The sequence below is a fragment of the Eubalaena glacialis genome, chromosome 3, assembly GCF_028564815.1.
Source record: "Eubalaena glacialis isolate mEubGla1 chromosome 3, mEubGla1.1.hap2.+ XY, whole genome shotgun sequence".
Taxonomy (NCBI): domain Eukaryota; kingdom Metazoa; phylum Chordata; class Mammalia; order Artiodactyla; family Balaenidae; genus Eubalaena; species Eubalaena glacialis.
The window spans coordinates 21,583,994-21,600,217 of NC_083718.1; the positions used below are offsets into that span (position 1 = coordinate 21,583,994).

Below are 16,224 nucleotides of genomic sequence, written 5' to 3' on the forward strand. Positions count from 1 at the left end.
ATGCACTGATTCCCTGTTGCATGGAGTCTAAAGTCCAAATTTCTTAGCATAATACACAACAGTCTTCCTGATCTGGGCTTGCCTCCTCTCATTATGCTTCCTCCTGACTCTCTGATCGCAGATCTTGCTAAATTAACTGTACCCTCCTCCAGCTCCCTGATTAAACCAAGCTCTCTCTGGCATCCTTCTCCTCTGCATGCCCTTCCCCACCTTGTCTGACCTTTAACTCTTATTCATCATTCATTTCGGTGTCAACGGAGGAGCCATTATCTTTAGAGTCTTGGGTCTGTCCAGCTCCCTACACCACACGACTGCCTTCAGCACGGCCATAGTTCCTCTGATGCTCGATGGTTTCATTGCACTTGTTTGCCCATATATCTGTCCCTGTACTACCCTAAGCTTCCCGAGGAACAGGTCGCTGTTTGATTTATTCTCTGCCTAGTTCATTGCCGTTAGTGCCTCCCTCGCTCCCTAAGATAGGGGCTTTCGTCTGTTTACAGCCTACTTGTTTAATGAGTGATATATAGCAGGTGATAAAAATTTGGATTAAGGAATGAAGCAATACTGCCTTGCGGTGTGATTAACCTCTGTTTATATTTTTGTCAACTTTCAACTAGATTGTGAGGGCAGGGGTCAGTGTCTGAGTCATCTTGCTCCTCCCGGTGCGTGAACAGAGGAGACCCTTGATCAACCGACTGCAGGTCGGTCGGCTGATCCGCTGGAAAGAGAAGCAGCAGGGAGAAAGATTTTTGGCGCCTCGGCCCTTCAGGGTAAGCCCTTCTGCTCCCGGCCGAGTGCCGGCGACCCCCTCTCTCCTCCCCGAGTCCTCTCTGCGAGATAGTGAGACCCCGCTGCCGCGGCAGGCAGAAAGCTCGCGGGGCGGGACTTCCGGTCCCGCTCGCGAATGCCTTCCGGCGCGAGGCGGAAGCCCGGCTCCGGGTCCGGATCGGAGCCGGAGAGTCCCAGGCACTTGTCTCCTCAGTGGATGCCTCTCCGCCCCGCTGCCGCCCCGCGCCGCGGGACGGGGGAGACCGGGTAGGGACGGGAGAGTCGGGACACCTCGCGCGGGCAGAGGGAGAACCGGGACCCCAGGTTTGAGGGAGGGGACCAGGATTGGGGGTCGGGGGACGGGGGCAGCCCTGAGGGCAGCCGTGAGGGGCTGAGGAGGGAGGCACCGGGGACCCTGAGGCCGAAGAGGCCCTGAGAAGGGGAGGAGGGTGGCGGGTGACACTGGGCAGGAGGATTCTCGGAGGAGAGCAGTCCCACTTGGGGGAGTGTCCCGGCACTTGGCAGATTGTGAGGGTGGCACGAGTTGGCAGAGGTTGGAGAGGAGGGAGGCAGTCCTTCTCTGAGGGTCGTAGATGAGAAAGACGTCTTGACCTAACGGGTCAGAAAGATGACCAGCCACCTACTGGATGCTGAACTCGTATTGCCTCCTTTGCAATTAATGCTGGCTTTCTGGTGTGCCTTTTTTTTTTTTTTTAACCTGTGTGGATTTCGGGGAAGAATTTACATTCCCAGGGAAAACTTGAACTCTTCCTCACCAAGGTTCAACTTATGCTGCATTTCTTTGTCAAACAGATAGTGCTTTAAAGTTGTCTTCATACCAGCAAGCCAACCAAAGTTTTCCTTTTGGAATCTTCTCTACCTTGCGGAGTTTAGGTTATTTCCTTTGTCATGGAATGAACTTGTAAATGCGTTTGGAATTACAGTGATAATTACATGGAAAGCCAGTGCCGTCACGTTTGCAGTTACTATTCACTGTTTTTCTGCCTAACTTTCTAATATATTTTTACTAAAAGTTATCCTATTGTATTTAGTTTTTGAGTTTAACCGGTAAAGGCAATTTTAGATTAGGGTGCAGCCAATTACTAGCAATTCCTGTGGATTTACTGTTACTTTTTATTTCTGCTACAAAGAAAACATATATATTTGCCATTGGTAGATTGTTAAAAAATATTGATAACCCAAGTTCTGTTGTTATATACACATTAACATATTTAGTTTTCCTTATTGGCCATCGTGTACTATGTGGGCTTGCTTTTATCATTACCAGAGGTTATTATTAATTTTAGTTATTGTCTACATTTTATTCATGTTTTATTGACTTGCAGTTAATATGTACTTCCTAATCTACGTCATATAGTATCTCACTTCTGCATAATTACAAAGACTGTTTTAGCTTTAGATAGATGGCAAATTTGTATTTTTGTCACAAATGGGGTGAGGCACCTAGGGAGAGCCCTAACATTGTCATTGGTTGACGGTGATATCTGATGGTTGAATCTTTTGCTTGTTTCAAGTGTTTCATATTTCAAGTGTTAACATTTTTTACTTTTAAAACTACTGTATTGGTACCTGTACCAATACAGTAGTTTTAAATACTACTTTGGATCTGATTTGGTGGTCTGTCTTGCTCTAATTCAAGTAAACTAGAACAGTTTATGTTTCTTGATGGCTTGGTGTCTTGCTAGCTTGTAAACTCTTTTTTCCCCCAGCTTTAATGAGACATCATTGACAAATCAAAATTGCATATATTTAAGGTGTACAACGTGATGATTTGATATACACATATATTGTGAAATGATTACCACAATCAAGCTAATTAACAAACCATCACTTCACATAGTTACTAATTTCTCTCTTTTTGTGGTGAGAACACTTAAGATCTACTGTCTTAACAAATTTAAAATATACAACATAGTATTATTAACTATAGCTTATAAACTCTTGATGGCCTTGAAAATTTATGCTTGAGTAAGATAGATAATTTCCTTATGTTTAGGGGCACAGCTGATACTTAAAAGTGGAAAGCATCGCCTAAACATAAACAATGCTGTAACAGGGAAGTGAGCAAATTGAATAGTTTTTCAAATTAGAAAGTGAAAAGATGACACTGACCTTTAAAGTTATTGAATTAACTGCTATGTAGATTTCTATATGTCTTAATCTTATTTCTTTAAAGTAGACAATACTGTTTTTCTGAAAGGTTGATCTGATTTTTCTATATAATCTTGATTTAAAAATGTGTTCTTCCCCCTTTTCCCTTGGTTTTGGGAGAAAGCTTGTAGGCCATTAGATGTTAGTTCATAGGAGAGGTTGTGATCATTGTTGAAACACAAGAGCCCTGCCTTCTGTGTCAAGTTTCTAATTATATATCTGAGTAGTATGTTTGAAATTTGATTGCCTTGTGTTCTGGATAATCTTTGGAATTTTTGTTATTTGTTCTAATTGTTGAGTACATTTCTTAGCCTTCTCTAGATAAATTCTGTTTATTCTGTAGGATTACTCTGTGTTATTCTGTAGGATTTAGATGTATTTAACAGTTTAACCAATAGTGGCATTTTTTTTAATCAGGGTGCAGCAAATTACTAGTTATTCTTATGGACTTACTATTTCTTTTTATTTCTGCTGCAGTGGAATGTGTATCTGTGTATTGGAAGAACGATTAAAACAGCTGTAGTCAAAAGTGTCTTCATATACACATACTAGCACATTTTGTTTTCTTTAATAACCCATTTGTAATATGTGAAGTAACTTGCTATATTGAGTTTTTTGGTTCTGTACTCTCTGATTATCAATTTTATTGTTATCTAGTCCATTTTCAGTTATCTGCATACCCTAGTGAGAAAGGCATTCCCTGCCTTTTGATAGAATCGGGAGGATTTGTTACAGCTGAGGAATACAGCTGGACAGAGAGATACCAAGCAGAGTGTTGTTGATCTGCTGATTTACCATCCAGCTGCTGCATTGCCTTTGATGCAAGATGGCCCTCAACAAGATTGGCTGAGACATAGTCGATCCCTTCTTTTAGTATCTCTTTTTGTCCTTTTTCTTTCGCCGAGTTAGACCTTTTTTCTCATAGTGTCTAGGATGACCTGGCCCTCAAAGTGTGACGCAGGGCGATCAGAGCAGCCATAAAGGACTGCAGTTATGTTAGTAGAGCCTTGTCTATTCTGCTGAGTCTGATCCCATAAATCTTGGCAAATTTTCCAGCCTCCAGGCATTAAGTTATGACTGTGAACCATTTGTTTACATTATTGTCGTTTGAAAAATAGTTTTAATACTAAATCATAATTGATCTGGATTATATAAATGGACTCTACTTAGTTTTGGTTTGAGTGAGGCATCACATTAAATTATATATGAGCTTTTCTATTAAAGTGATAATGATATACCTCACAATTACAAATACTGTAGAAAATACACTGATTGCCTTTAGTCTGTGTTGTTATTATTAGTTTTTGTTTTGTTTTTAATTTGAGATCCTGAGGAAAAGAAAAACTATTGGAAAGAAGATTCTGGCAGAGGTTGGGAAGGCTGACCATTACTGGTGACATATGAAGGGGTGATGTTTGGAGCTGTCTGCAGTGGTTGGAAGGAGTGTCTCAACACTAAGGTTGTTTCTAATTGCCAGTGCCTGGTGGTGATAAAAGGCAGAAAGACTTTTAGTTGCTTTTGTTATTGTTTTAAAATACCCTACAGACAATGTGCTCCCTCTTTGCCTGCAGCTGGCAGGGAAAGAAATCCTTCCCACCTCTCCCACCTCCTTGAGAATGACCTGGCAGAGGCTGGGAAGTCAAAGTTTATACGGTTATTAGGAGTCTTGGCGAGGTTTGAGGGAAGGGTTGAAATGTGAATAAAAAACAAATACTGAAGTTTATTTTCGAAATTGAGAGGATGAAGGCATGGAGATTGATGAGAACATTGTAGATGTGAGAAAACCAACCACTGTATATGAGTGAACGTGTCTTAATTACAGCAGAGGAGGGAGGGCAGGCCCTAGGAAGTGATACATAATCAAGTTCTAGACTTTCCCACAAGAACTAGTAAGATGAGAAGTATCATTCAACTCCTAATATTTTAAACCTAAATGATGACTATTTCACAGTAATTGAATAAAGTTGCAAAAATCAAAATAGTACAGGGAACCACCTGTATACCCTTTATTCAGATTCACCTGTTTTTAACATTTTATCTCATTTGCTTTATCAGTTAAGAATAAGAGCACTTCTTTTTTTTTTAACATCTTTATTGGAGTATAATTGCTTTACAATGGTGTGTTAGTTTCTACTTTATAACAAAGTGAATCAGCTATACATATACATATACATATATCCCCATATCTCCTCCCTTTTGCGTCTCCCTCCCATCCTCCCTATCCCACCTCTCTAGGTGGTCACAAAGCACTGAGCTGATCTCCCTGTGCTATGCAGCTGCTTCCCACTAGCTGTCTGTTTTACATTTGGTAGTGTACATATGTCCATGCCACTCTCTCACTTCGTCCCAGCTTACCCTTCCCCCTCCCTGTGTCCTCAAGTTCATTCTCTACATCTGTGTCTTTATTCCTGTCCTGCCCCTAGGTTCTTCAGAACCTTTTTTTTTTTTTTAGATTCCGTATATATGTTAGCATATGATATTTGTTTTTCTCTTTCTGACTTACTTCACTCTGTATGACAGACTCTAGGTCCATCCACCTCACTACAAATAACTCAATTTTGTTTCTTTTTATGGCTGAGTAATATTCCATTGTATATATGTGCCACATCTTCTTTATCCATTCATCTGTCGATGGACACTTAGGTAGGTTGCTTCCATGTCCTGGCTATTATAAATAGAGCTGCAATGAACATTGTGGTACATGACTAATAAGAGCACTTTTGATTAAAGTAGAAAGCTCATATAAAATATATTCCCAAGTTCAACTGCTAACTTTATTTCTTTTCCTAATAAACAGTTATTTATTGGTTCTAATTCTCTGAGTTCTAGTGCTAGAAAGGACCTTGGGAGATAATCTGATTTGACTCCCTTAAGGCTAGTAAATGTTGACCAATCCAGGACAGGTAGGTTTTGAATTCTAAACGTCCATAGCCTCTTCCAGGGTCTTATCATCTTGACAGGTAGGATTCCTTTGTCTTTTTGTTGCTTTGTGGCTTATACATTTTCATTTGATGAAAACAAGCATGTAAAATGTTATTCCCTGGACCTAACTGAAATCTCCCTTGCATTCATTTAAATCCACCTCTTCTCGTTCTGAATCTTGTTTCTTCTTCCTGTAGAAAACAACTGAACAACATCCTTTTTAGGAACACACAACCTATTCTATAATAAATACCTTTTACCTTTCCTTGGGTAAGACTTTTTTCCTTGAGGGTTTCTACCTAAAACATGCTTTCTATCTCTTTAGTCAAGTTACAAGGCTTTATCTTGGTTGATCTATTAGGATTCTAGGTTTTTCATATCCTTTTTTTATTTTTAATTTAATTTTATTATTACTTTTTAATACAGCAGGTTCTTATTAGTTATCTGTTTTATACAAATTAGTGTGTATATGTCAATCCCAATCTCCCAATTCATACCCCCCACCACCACTTTCCCCCCTTGGTGTCCATACGTTTGTTCTCTACAGCTGTGTCTCTATTTTTGCCTTGCAAACTGCTTCATCTGTACCATTTTTCTAGATTCCACATATATGCGTTAATATATGATATTTGTTTTTCTCTTCTGACTTACTTCCCTCTGTATGACAGTCTCTAGGTCCATCCACATCTCTGCAAATGACTCAATTTAGTTCCTTTTTGTGGTGGAGTAATATTCCATTGTATATATGTACCACATCATCTTTATCCATTCATCTGTCTGTGGACATTTAGGTTGCTTCCATGACCTGGCTATTGTCAGTAGTGCCACAATGAACATTGGGGTGCATGTGTCTTTTTGAATTATGGTTTTCTCTGGGTATATGCCCAGTAGTGGGATTGTTGGGTCATATGGTAGCTCTATTTTTAGTTTTTTAAGGAAACTCTGTATTGTTCTCCATAGTGGCTGTATCAATTTACATTCCCACCAACAGTGCAAGAGGGTTCCCTTTTCTCCACATCCTCTCCAGCATTTGTTGTTTGTAGATTTTCTGATGATGCCCATTCTAACTGGTGTGAGGTGATGCCTCGTTGTAGTTTTGATTTGCATTTCTGTAATAATTAGTGATGTTGAGCAACTTTTCGTGTGCCTCTTGGCCATCTGTATGTCTTCTTTGGAGAAGTGTCTATTTAGGTCTTCTGCCCATTTTTTGATTGGGTTTTTTTTTTTATATTGAGCTGCATGAGCTGTTTATATATTTTGGAGATTAATCTTTTGTCCGTTGATTCATTTGCAAATATTTTCTCCCATTCTTAGAGTTGTCTTTTTGTCTTGTTTATAGTTTATAGAAAGTTGTTAAACTTTCTTTTAAGTTTCATGAGGCCACATTAGTTTATTTTTGTTTTTATTTCCATTACTCTAGAAGGTGGGTCAAGAAAGATCTTGCTGTGATTTATGTCAAAGAGTGTTCTTCCTATGTTTTCCTCTAAGAGTTTTATAGTGTCCAGTCTTACATTTAGGTCTTCTATTTTGGTGTATGGTGTTAGGGAGTGTTCTAATTTCATTCTTTTACATGTAGCTGTCCAGTTTTCCCAGCACCACTTATTGAAGAGGCTGTCTTTTCTCCATTATATATCTTGCCTCCTTTGTCATAGATTAGTTGACCATAGGTGCGTGGGTTTATCTCTGGGCTTTCTATCCTGTACCATTGATCTATATTTCTGTTTTTGTGCCAGAACCATGTTGTCTTGATTACTGTAGCTTTGTAGTATAGTCTGAAGTCAGGGAGTCTGATTCCTCCAGCTCCATTTTTTTCCCTCAAGATTGCTTTGGCTATTCGGGGTCTTTTGTGTCTCCATACAAATTTTAAGATTTTTTTGTTCTAGTTCTGTAAAAAATGCCATTGGTAATTTGATAGGGATTGCATTGAATCTGTAGATTGCTTTAGGTAGTATAGTCATTTTCACAAGATTGAGTCTTCCAATCCAAGAACATGGTATATCTCTCCATCCGTTTGTTTCATCTTTGATTTCTTTCATCAGTGTCTTATAGTTTTCTGAGTACAGGTCTTTTACCTCCTTAGGTAGGTTTATTCCTAGGTATTTTATTCTTTTTGTTGCAATGGTGAATGGGATTGTTTCTTTAATTTCTCTTTCTGATCTTTCGTTGTTAGTGTATAGGAATGCTAGAGATTTCTGTGCATTAATTTTGTATCCTGCAACTTTACCAAATTCATTGATTAGCTCTAGTAGTTTTCTGGTGGCGTCTTTAGGATTATCTATGTATAGTATCCTGTCATCTGCGAACAGTGAGAGTTTTACTTCTTCTTTTTCAATTTGTATTCCTTTTATTTCTTTTTCTTCTCTGATTGCCATGGCTAGGACTTTCAAAACTATGTAGAATACTAGTGGCGAGAGTGGACATCCTTGTCTTGTTCCTGATCTTAGAGGAAATGCTTTCAGTTTTTCACCATTGAGAATGATGTTTGCTGTGGGTTTGTCATATATGGCCTTTATTATGTTGAGGTAGGTTCCCTCTCTGCCCGCTTTCTGGAGAGTTTTTATCATAAATGGGTGTTGAATTTTGTCAAAAGCTGTTTCTGCATCTATTGAGATGATCATATGGTTTTTATTTTTCAATTTGTTAATATGGTGTATCACATTGATTGATTTGCGTATATTGAAGAATCCTTGCATCCCTGGGATTAATCCCACTTGATCATGGTGTATGATCCTTTTAATGTGTTGTTGGATTCTGTTTGCTAGTATTTTGTTTCATATCCTTTTTAAAGTGTGGTGAACAGAGCTTAGAAGACTCTGATCAATGTAGAAGAATAACAATGATAATTTATGTATAAATTATTTAGTCAGGGCTTTTCTTATACAGTCATCTGATCCTTAGGGCAGGACAGGTGGTATCCCTATTTCTGAGGTGGAAAAACCTGAACTACAGAAGGGTTCAGTGACTTGCCCTACATTCTACAGAGCTAGGCTGGGTTGGAACTGGGATGCAACCTCAGTCTTCTAACCCTAAATCCAGTGCCCTTTTCCACTGCATCTCACTTTGAGTTCCTTAGGTACCATGTATTTTTAAAGGTACCTTAGAATCACTTTGGCCCTCTCAATTCTTCTCCCCTTTTACCAGCATAACTTGCTATTAGGGAAATAAAGTGTTTGTTGGCTCAACTTGTACTTTTTCTTCTGCCCTTAAAATGATATCATTGCAGAATTGGAGTGAACCTGTAGCAGTTTCTTAATCCAATCTTCTACCTGATTTGGGTACCCTCATAACACTTCTTATCCCAGAGGACTTTAGGCCCTTGCCTGAATACATAGAGAAACAAGGTGTTCACTTCCTTTTTATACAACCTTGGTTTGTTGTTGGGTGGCTCAAGTTATAAGGTTATTCTTTTATTTATAACAGATCCAAATTACCTGTTGTGTTTTTTTAATCCATTGGTTTTAGTTATATCAGCCAGAGAAACATAGAAGATCTATTTTTTCTTTTCTATTTAAAATTTTGTCACGTATTTAAAAAACTGTCTCATATTATCTCTTCTTCAGGTTAAATAATGCCAATACCTATATCTCTCACTATCCTGATTGTCTTATTCTGGATGCTCTAGGTTGTCAGTATTGTGAAAATATGGCTTCTATAATTGTCTGCACTATTTTAGATGTCTGATCAAGGCAGCAAATAGTGGGACTATTACTTCCTGTAAGGTGGACACCATATCTTTCTATTACTGCATATTCAATATTATTGAAGTCCAAAATTGCATTAATATTTAAGCAGACATATCTTGCTCTTACAGTAAGCATTTGGTAAGCCAAAGCTCCCCAGATTTTTGCAGGAACTCTCTGTTAGTCTGGTCCCTGTACTTGTATGGCTGATTTTTAAATTGAAATATATGACCTTACACCTACTCTCTATTAAATTTTTCCTGCCTGTGTTTCAGCAGTCCAGCATTTTAGCCTGTAGAGATGTATTTTGGTCTTAATATTCTTATTTGCTTCTTAGCCATCCTTTTCAGCTGTGTCTTCTTCATTTATAATACTTATCCCTTAAAGCTTGTGTTGAGTTGGGGCTGGCTTTGGGCTGATTATAGCTAAATAGCTAATGTGCCTTGTAGGTTTAGAAGCAGATCATGTGTGGATAATTTTATACAAAGTTTTCTGCAGAGAATTGTGACAAGTGCTAGTTCTCTGGACCTGGTTGCCTTATTCCCGGGGAGACCCAAGAGTTACTTATAGGCCATTTCAAAGCCTTTATTTAATTTATTTATTTTTTTTGCTCCCTACCACTCACTTTTACATGCATGTCTCTGAAGAATAGAAAAAATAAATCATTAGAATTATGTTCCAATATACCTGTCTCTCTTAGCTCTTAAAACTAAATGTCACCACTTAACCTAGAATAGTTGAAAACTTGATTTAAAGAAAGTTTCTGGGACCTGACCTTGCTTATGTTTATGGTTTTGCTTTGGAGTTTAGTCTTTGAACTATATATGGACTCTTATTGACACTCTAAAGACTTAAAACTGCCATGAAGTATGAAAAGGTTTTAAAAAAAGACTTATAGAGGGAAACAATAATTAATATTCTTGGAAGCTAGGTTTACCAATGACTTTAGTCTATTATATATGTGTATGTATATATATATAACATATATATATATATATAAAATAGATAGACTTATGTGGAGATTATTTCCACTTTTAGTCAATGTCAAACCTTTAAATTTTAAACTAGTAGTCTCTTATATAGACAGTGCAGATATTGAACATTTCTGCCCTCTTGGAAAATGGACTCTCTCAGGGTAGGAGCTTTGTGTCTGTTGCTCAAGGGCAGTTGCCTCAGTGATGACTGGGTTCTTTCATTGACTCTATTAATCACTGCCAGTTCTCTTCACAATTGGGTAGAAGTAATCACAGTGACAGCTCCAGTGTGCTGGAGGACTTAGAGGTCCTAAGCACTTGGCTTTCACAGTCATTTCTTGTATATTTTATACAGAAGGGAAAAGGAGATATGGAAGCTGCACCTATATTGAGAGATCTAGTGTTTTTCTGTAAAAATGGCTTCAGATAGCCAGTTAAAGTTGTGTTTGAACCCTTGAAGCACATTAGATTTGTTTCCAAATTTTGGGCAAGATTTGTGTCTGTGTTAGCGAAATTTGGTCAAAAAGGCTTCATTAGTTTAGATCAGTGGTTCTTAACCTGTCAGAGCCAACACTCTGTTTTTATAACAAATGTTTTATAGTCCCTCCTTTACTATCCTGAAATGAATTCATAGATATACTGTAACTACTTGCAAACCTGACTGCAAAGAAATGAATATAATGTTCTAACTGTAATATAAAGGAGAAATAAAAATAAAGTCATTAAATATACTTTTTAATATGTATATGCTCTACACATACCAAGTGGTTAACTTTTCGTACCTGTGTCTGGAATTACTGTGATGGAAATCATTACAAATGCAGGCTTATTCAGATAAATTGTACTTACATACACTGAATTATATGGCTGTCATTGAGATGATTTTCCAAAATGGTGAATAACTCTTGGCAAAATTCAGAGAAAAGTTAAGTACAGTCTTACTTTGACTTTCAGAGCAGTTACATTTTGGGAGAACTTAGTGATTATTAAAAATGTGAAAAAGAGAATTCCTGTTTATGTGTTAAATGGAGTTACAGTCTAGGCTTAGATAATTTAAACAGGTTTTTCATCCACATCTATTTCTAGTGGGATATTAAAACATCATGGGGGATGCAGGATAATCCTCTGTTGTGCAGTACTGTCCCTAGTGTTGCAGGACATGTGGCATTCCTCAGTACACCAAGTGCCTTCAGTGTCCTCAGTCATTGTCACAACCAAGAAATATTTTCACAAACTTTCAAAACATGCCTTAGGGTTTAAAAGTAAACCATATTATTTTTCAGCTTTGTAAACTTAAAGGAAGCCAGTTTCTTTTCAGAGTGTGTGTGTAGAACTATCCTTTTCGATTAGGGATAACAAATATGTTTTAACATCACAATTCTGATTCATTGGAGATGGTTGTCTTGAGCGTTGTGTTAAAAATTCTGAGGCAAAGGCCAGCCTCACTAGGAAAGAGTATTGTGATTGATTAGTCATGTCTACCATAGGTAGAAGGGGGAATGGCTGCATGGGACGGTTGCCACATATCCCACCTCAGTATAGCTCAATATATCTTAACCCATTGAGTACCAGTACCCCTACCCCATGGGATTTGGGAATATGTGGGGAAAGTTTTGGTTGTCATAGTGATAGGTGTATATTTGTGTAGGTAGCATTTACTCTTCAGGAACCAGGAATGCTAAATGACCCACAGTGCTCTGGTTAGTTCCACACTGTGGGAAAATATCCCATCCTTGAAGTCCCTCATTGAGGAATAACCAATCTAGCTTGGAAAACAGTCTGTTTATGGAAACTGTTCTGAGCCAGATGGTCACTGGCACTGGATATAGAGGTGTTTTGGCATTGAATGGGAGTGTACCATATGACCTCCAGGGTCTTTTCCTGCTCCATGATTTCATGAGTCAGAGGTCAGCGAACTATGGCCCAGAGGCCAAAGCTGGTCTGTTTTAGTAAATAAAGTTTTATTGGAATATAGCCATACTCATTCATTTATGCACTGTCATTGGCTGCTTTGGGGCTACAATGGCAGAGTTGAGTAGTTGCCAAAGAGACCTTATGGCCTGCAAGGCCTAAATACTACTGACCCTTTACAGAAAAAGTTTGTAGGTACCTGGTATCAGTAATACTTTTTGAATGGAACCAGCATGTGAACTGATACTATTGAATACTAAATACGTCATTCTTATGTCCTTAATAGTTTCTGTGTATGTTGTGATTCTAGAATATTTTTCTATGTCAGTGTAGCATGGAGGACTAACTAATTGATGGGTCACCAATAAAACTTAGAGTTGGAGAATTTCCAGCTTGATTTTGCAGATGTCACTCGATAAAGTAGAGCAAAGTCTACTACTTCTCTTTGTCTGGTTCCTTAATCTTTAAAATTGGGCTGATAAGTGACTTTCTTCACAGTCATGTTATACTAACAGCTAGTTATGAAACACTTTGAAAGCCATGAAAATGAGAAAAAAAATGAATCTCAGAATCTTCTGAAATCAGTTTTGGAGTTTAAAAATTCAGTGTAGAAAACATCACTTTTCTTTTTCTCCCTACGTATTTTAATAAAGCACAGTGAGATAATAGCGTCGCTAATTTGTTGGCATTGTGTAGGAAATACTAACTTAAAAAATAACATTCCGGTTACATATTTAAAATGCTTTAATATTTTAAAGAGGTTACAAGAAACAGACATCTGTTAATCCTCACTTAAAAAAGAACAAAATACCAGGATTCTCCAGAGAAACAAAACCAATATCATTTGTATATGTGTGTGTTTTTTAAAACAGATTTGCTTTCATGAATTGGCTCACGACATTGTGAGGGGCAATTCCAAAATTTGTAGGGCAGGCTGGCAGGCTTAAGGTCAGGTTGATGCTTCAGTCTTGAGGCAGGATTCCTTCTTCTCTGGGAAACCTCAGTTTTTGCTCTTAAGCCCTTCAACTGATTAGGTGTGTCCCACCCACATTATCAAGGGTAATCTCCTTTACTTAAAGTCAGCTTACTGTAGATATTAACTATATCTACAAAATAGCTTTACAGCAACACCTAGATTAATGTTTGATTAAGTAACTGGGTACTATAACCTAGCCAAGTTGACAGGTAAAACTAATCATCACAGGTAGTATTTAGAATGCTTTTGGTATATTAAACAAATATGTGGTATTTGAAATATTGCATAGTGATTAGTTAATAGGAGAGTGTGTATATTCATAGCCTAGTAGTCTTTTAAGGGATTACCTGGGTTTTCAGTCATGTGTCAAATAAAGAATGGAAAATGGACAATTTAATCAACCTTGTCACCCTTTGAAATTTAAAAGTTTTTCTCTGTTTTTGTGGTTTTAATATGTTGTGTATTAATTTTTAAAAATCTAAGGTGCCTTAAGTAATTTTAAAAATTTATAACAATTTTTCCATTTTTATAAGTTAATGCTTTTGGTAATCTTTTTGCATAAAAAAATTTGTAGATCTGGGAATTAGTCTTGAGCTTATTTAGTCTAATTCCCCTTTTTTATGGTTGAGAAACTAGTCCTAGAAAGGTGGAGTGATTTGCCCAGCTATCATATCAAGTAAAAGAACCAAGATTAGAAGCCAGATCTGGTTTCCAATCCAGGGCCTTTCTGCTACAAGAAAGATTACAGTTAAATGATGCTAATCACGGGCAGGTTTTCTGAAGAGAGAGGGATTTTGAGTCTCTATTTAAGGGAGTGAATATGAATTAATAGTTAAGAGAATAGAGGTGAAATTCATGCCATTCAGTGACACTGTGGGGAGGGAGAGGGCAGAGAGAAGTGTGTATATAGTAAGATATATCCAAATGGACAACATATACACTTGGGCACATAGTGACATGGGATACCCCTGGGGCTTGAAGAGATTTTGCTGGTAAATACAAGTGAGCCATTGGATGATTCACAGGGGATATTCCAAAGGACCTTAAGAGTAGGGGACACATGTATCAAGAGAAGTTACTGAGAGAGCTTTCTTTGTTGAGAGGTTATGAATAGAGAAATGCGTAGCTGTTGAAACTCAGGTTCTCTCTGTAAGCAGCATAGGGCAAGAGTTTGGAAATCCTCTAGGAGGGGATTTTAAGGACATAAGGCCTAGAGAAAATGTTATCGGGTGTAAATGGATCCTTTTTAGAAGGTTGCCAGGTTTCAGGTGTAATCTGAGCTTCCTTACCTGTAAAATAAGTGTAATAATACCCAATGTACAGAGCTGTTATAGGGAGTAAAGGCGATAGTTTGTATAATGTGCTTAGCATAATGCCTGGCACACAGTACTCAATAAGCAATAGCATTTATTTTATTATTATTACATCATGGCAGCTGGCTGAGGGTCTTATAGAAGCTATCACTAGAATAAGATCCATTTTTTCCCACTTCCCTTTTCCTTATTCTTTACGTCACCTCCACAACTCTTTATCATGCTTTTTTCCCCTCTCAACTATTTTTTATTATCTCCCCAGCAAAGGAGAAAATTATATTAAAAGACAGAAATGAGACACTAGGGAACTTTTCAGCATGCTTGTTGCTTCAGGTTTCTTACTTCCAGGCAGGTGCATATCTCTGACTCTGTATAGTACTTCTCTACCTCTGTGATCCTCAAGCCAGCTCTTTTTTGAATAAACTGTGCACCTTTTGGGGGGCCATATTTCAACTGCAAAATTCCATTGCATCAAACTGAAAGGATGTACTTTACTACAGCACTATCTCCAATTAACCTTATTGCTCCTGTCCTCCCCCCCTACACACACTTTGGAATTTAACTATGAAGATATGGTTGGAAAGGAAAATGGAAAGTACAAGATTTTGAAGTAACTTCTCCCTTTCCTCTTCAGAGGTTATTCCCTTTAGGTTTAAGGAAAAAAAAAAAATTTGATGGATGTCAACTCCGAAGATAACTGGTTAAACAAAATGATGTTTTCTTTGATAATTGTATCTTAAGATACGAAAACACTTAAAAATGGAGACTCAGTGGTAATCAAGTGACAAATCTTTTTCGGTGTATGGACTCAGGGTTGTTTTTTTTTTTTTTTTTTGGCCACGCTGCGTGGCATGAGGGATCTTATTTCCCTGACCAGGGATCGAACCCATGTCCCCTGCAGTGGAAGCACAGAGTCTTAACCACTGGACCTCCAGGGAAGTCCCATGGGCTCAGGATCCAATAGTGAGATTACTAGATATGAGGCATAGAGTAGCTGTCTCAACTTCAGTGTGACTATTTCTGAACCAGACCTGGAAACCATTTCACTTGTGTTCAGAAGGCTGGTAGAGTTTGCAATTGACTCAGACTGACTTAGTGTGTTTAGTTATCATTCTAAGGAGCCTTTGCAGTGCTTGAAGATCTGTTAAAGAAGGTTCTTTCTTGAAACCTTAAAGCTGAAAGAGGGCTTCTGTGCACAATTTTGTATGCTAGGTTTTTTTTTTTTTTCAATTTTATTTATTTAGTTTTGGTTGCATTGGCTCTTCGTTGCTGTGCGCAGGCTTTCTCTAGTTGTGGCGAGCGGGGCTACTCTTCATTTCGGTGCACGGGCTTCTCATTGCGGTGGCTTCTCTTGTTGTGGAACATCGGCTCTAGGCATGCGGGCTTCAGTAGTTGTGGCTCGCGGGCTCTAGAGCGCAGGTTCAGTAGTTGTGGCACATGGGCTTAGTTGCTCTGTGACATGTGGGATCTTCCTGGATCAGGGCTTGAACCCATGTCCCCTGCATTGG

General features: G+C 38.2%; 1 protein-coding gene and 1 pseudogene across 8 annotated transcripts in view; one reads left to right on the forward strand and one right to left on the reverse strand.

Annotated features, from left to right (window-relative positions):
- Positions 1 to 602: 602 nt before the first annotated feature.
- The window catches only part of LOC133086917 (uncharacterized), a 44,204-nt pseudogene continuing 28,582 nt past the window's right edge, over positions 603 to 16,224 (reverse strand).
- The window catches only part of DISP1 (dispatched RND transporter family member 1), a 215,638-nt gene continuing 200,089 nt past the window's right edge, over positions 676 to 16,224 (forward strand). For 4 of the 8 annotated variants that reach the window (XM_061187320.1, XM_061187321.1, XM_061187322.1 and 1 more), the window contains exon 1: positions 927 to 1,035. The gene's annotated coding sequence lies outside the window, so the exon portion shown is untranslated. Of the gene's footprint in view, positions 771 to 926; positions 1,093 to 16,224 lie in introns of those variants that run through there. The other 4 variants (XM_061187324.1, XM_061187327.1, XM_061187323.1 and 1 more) reach the window with 2 other exon arrangements.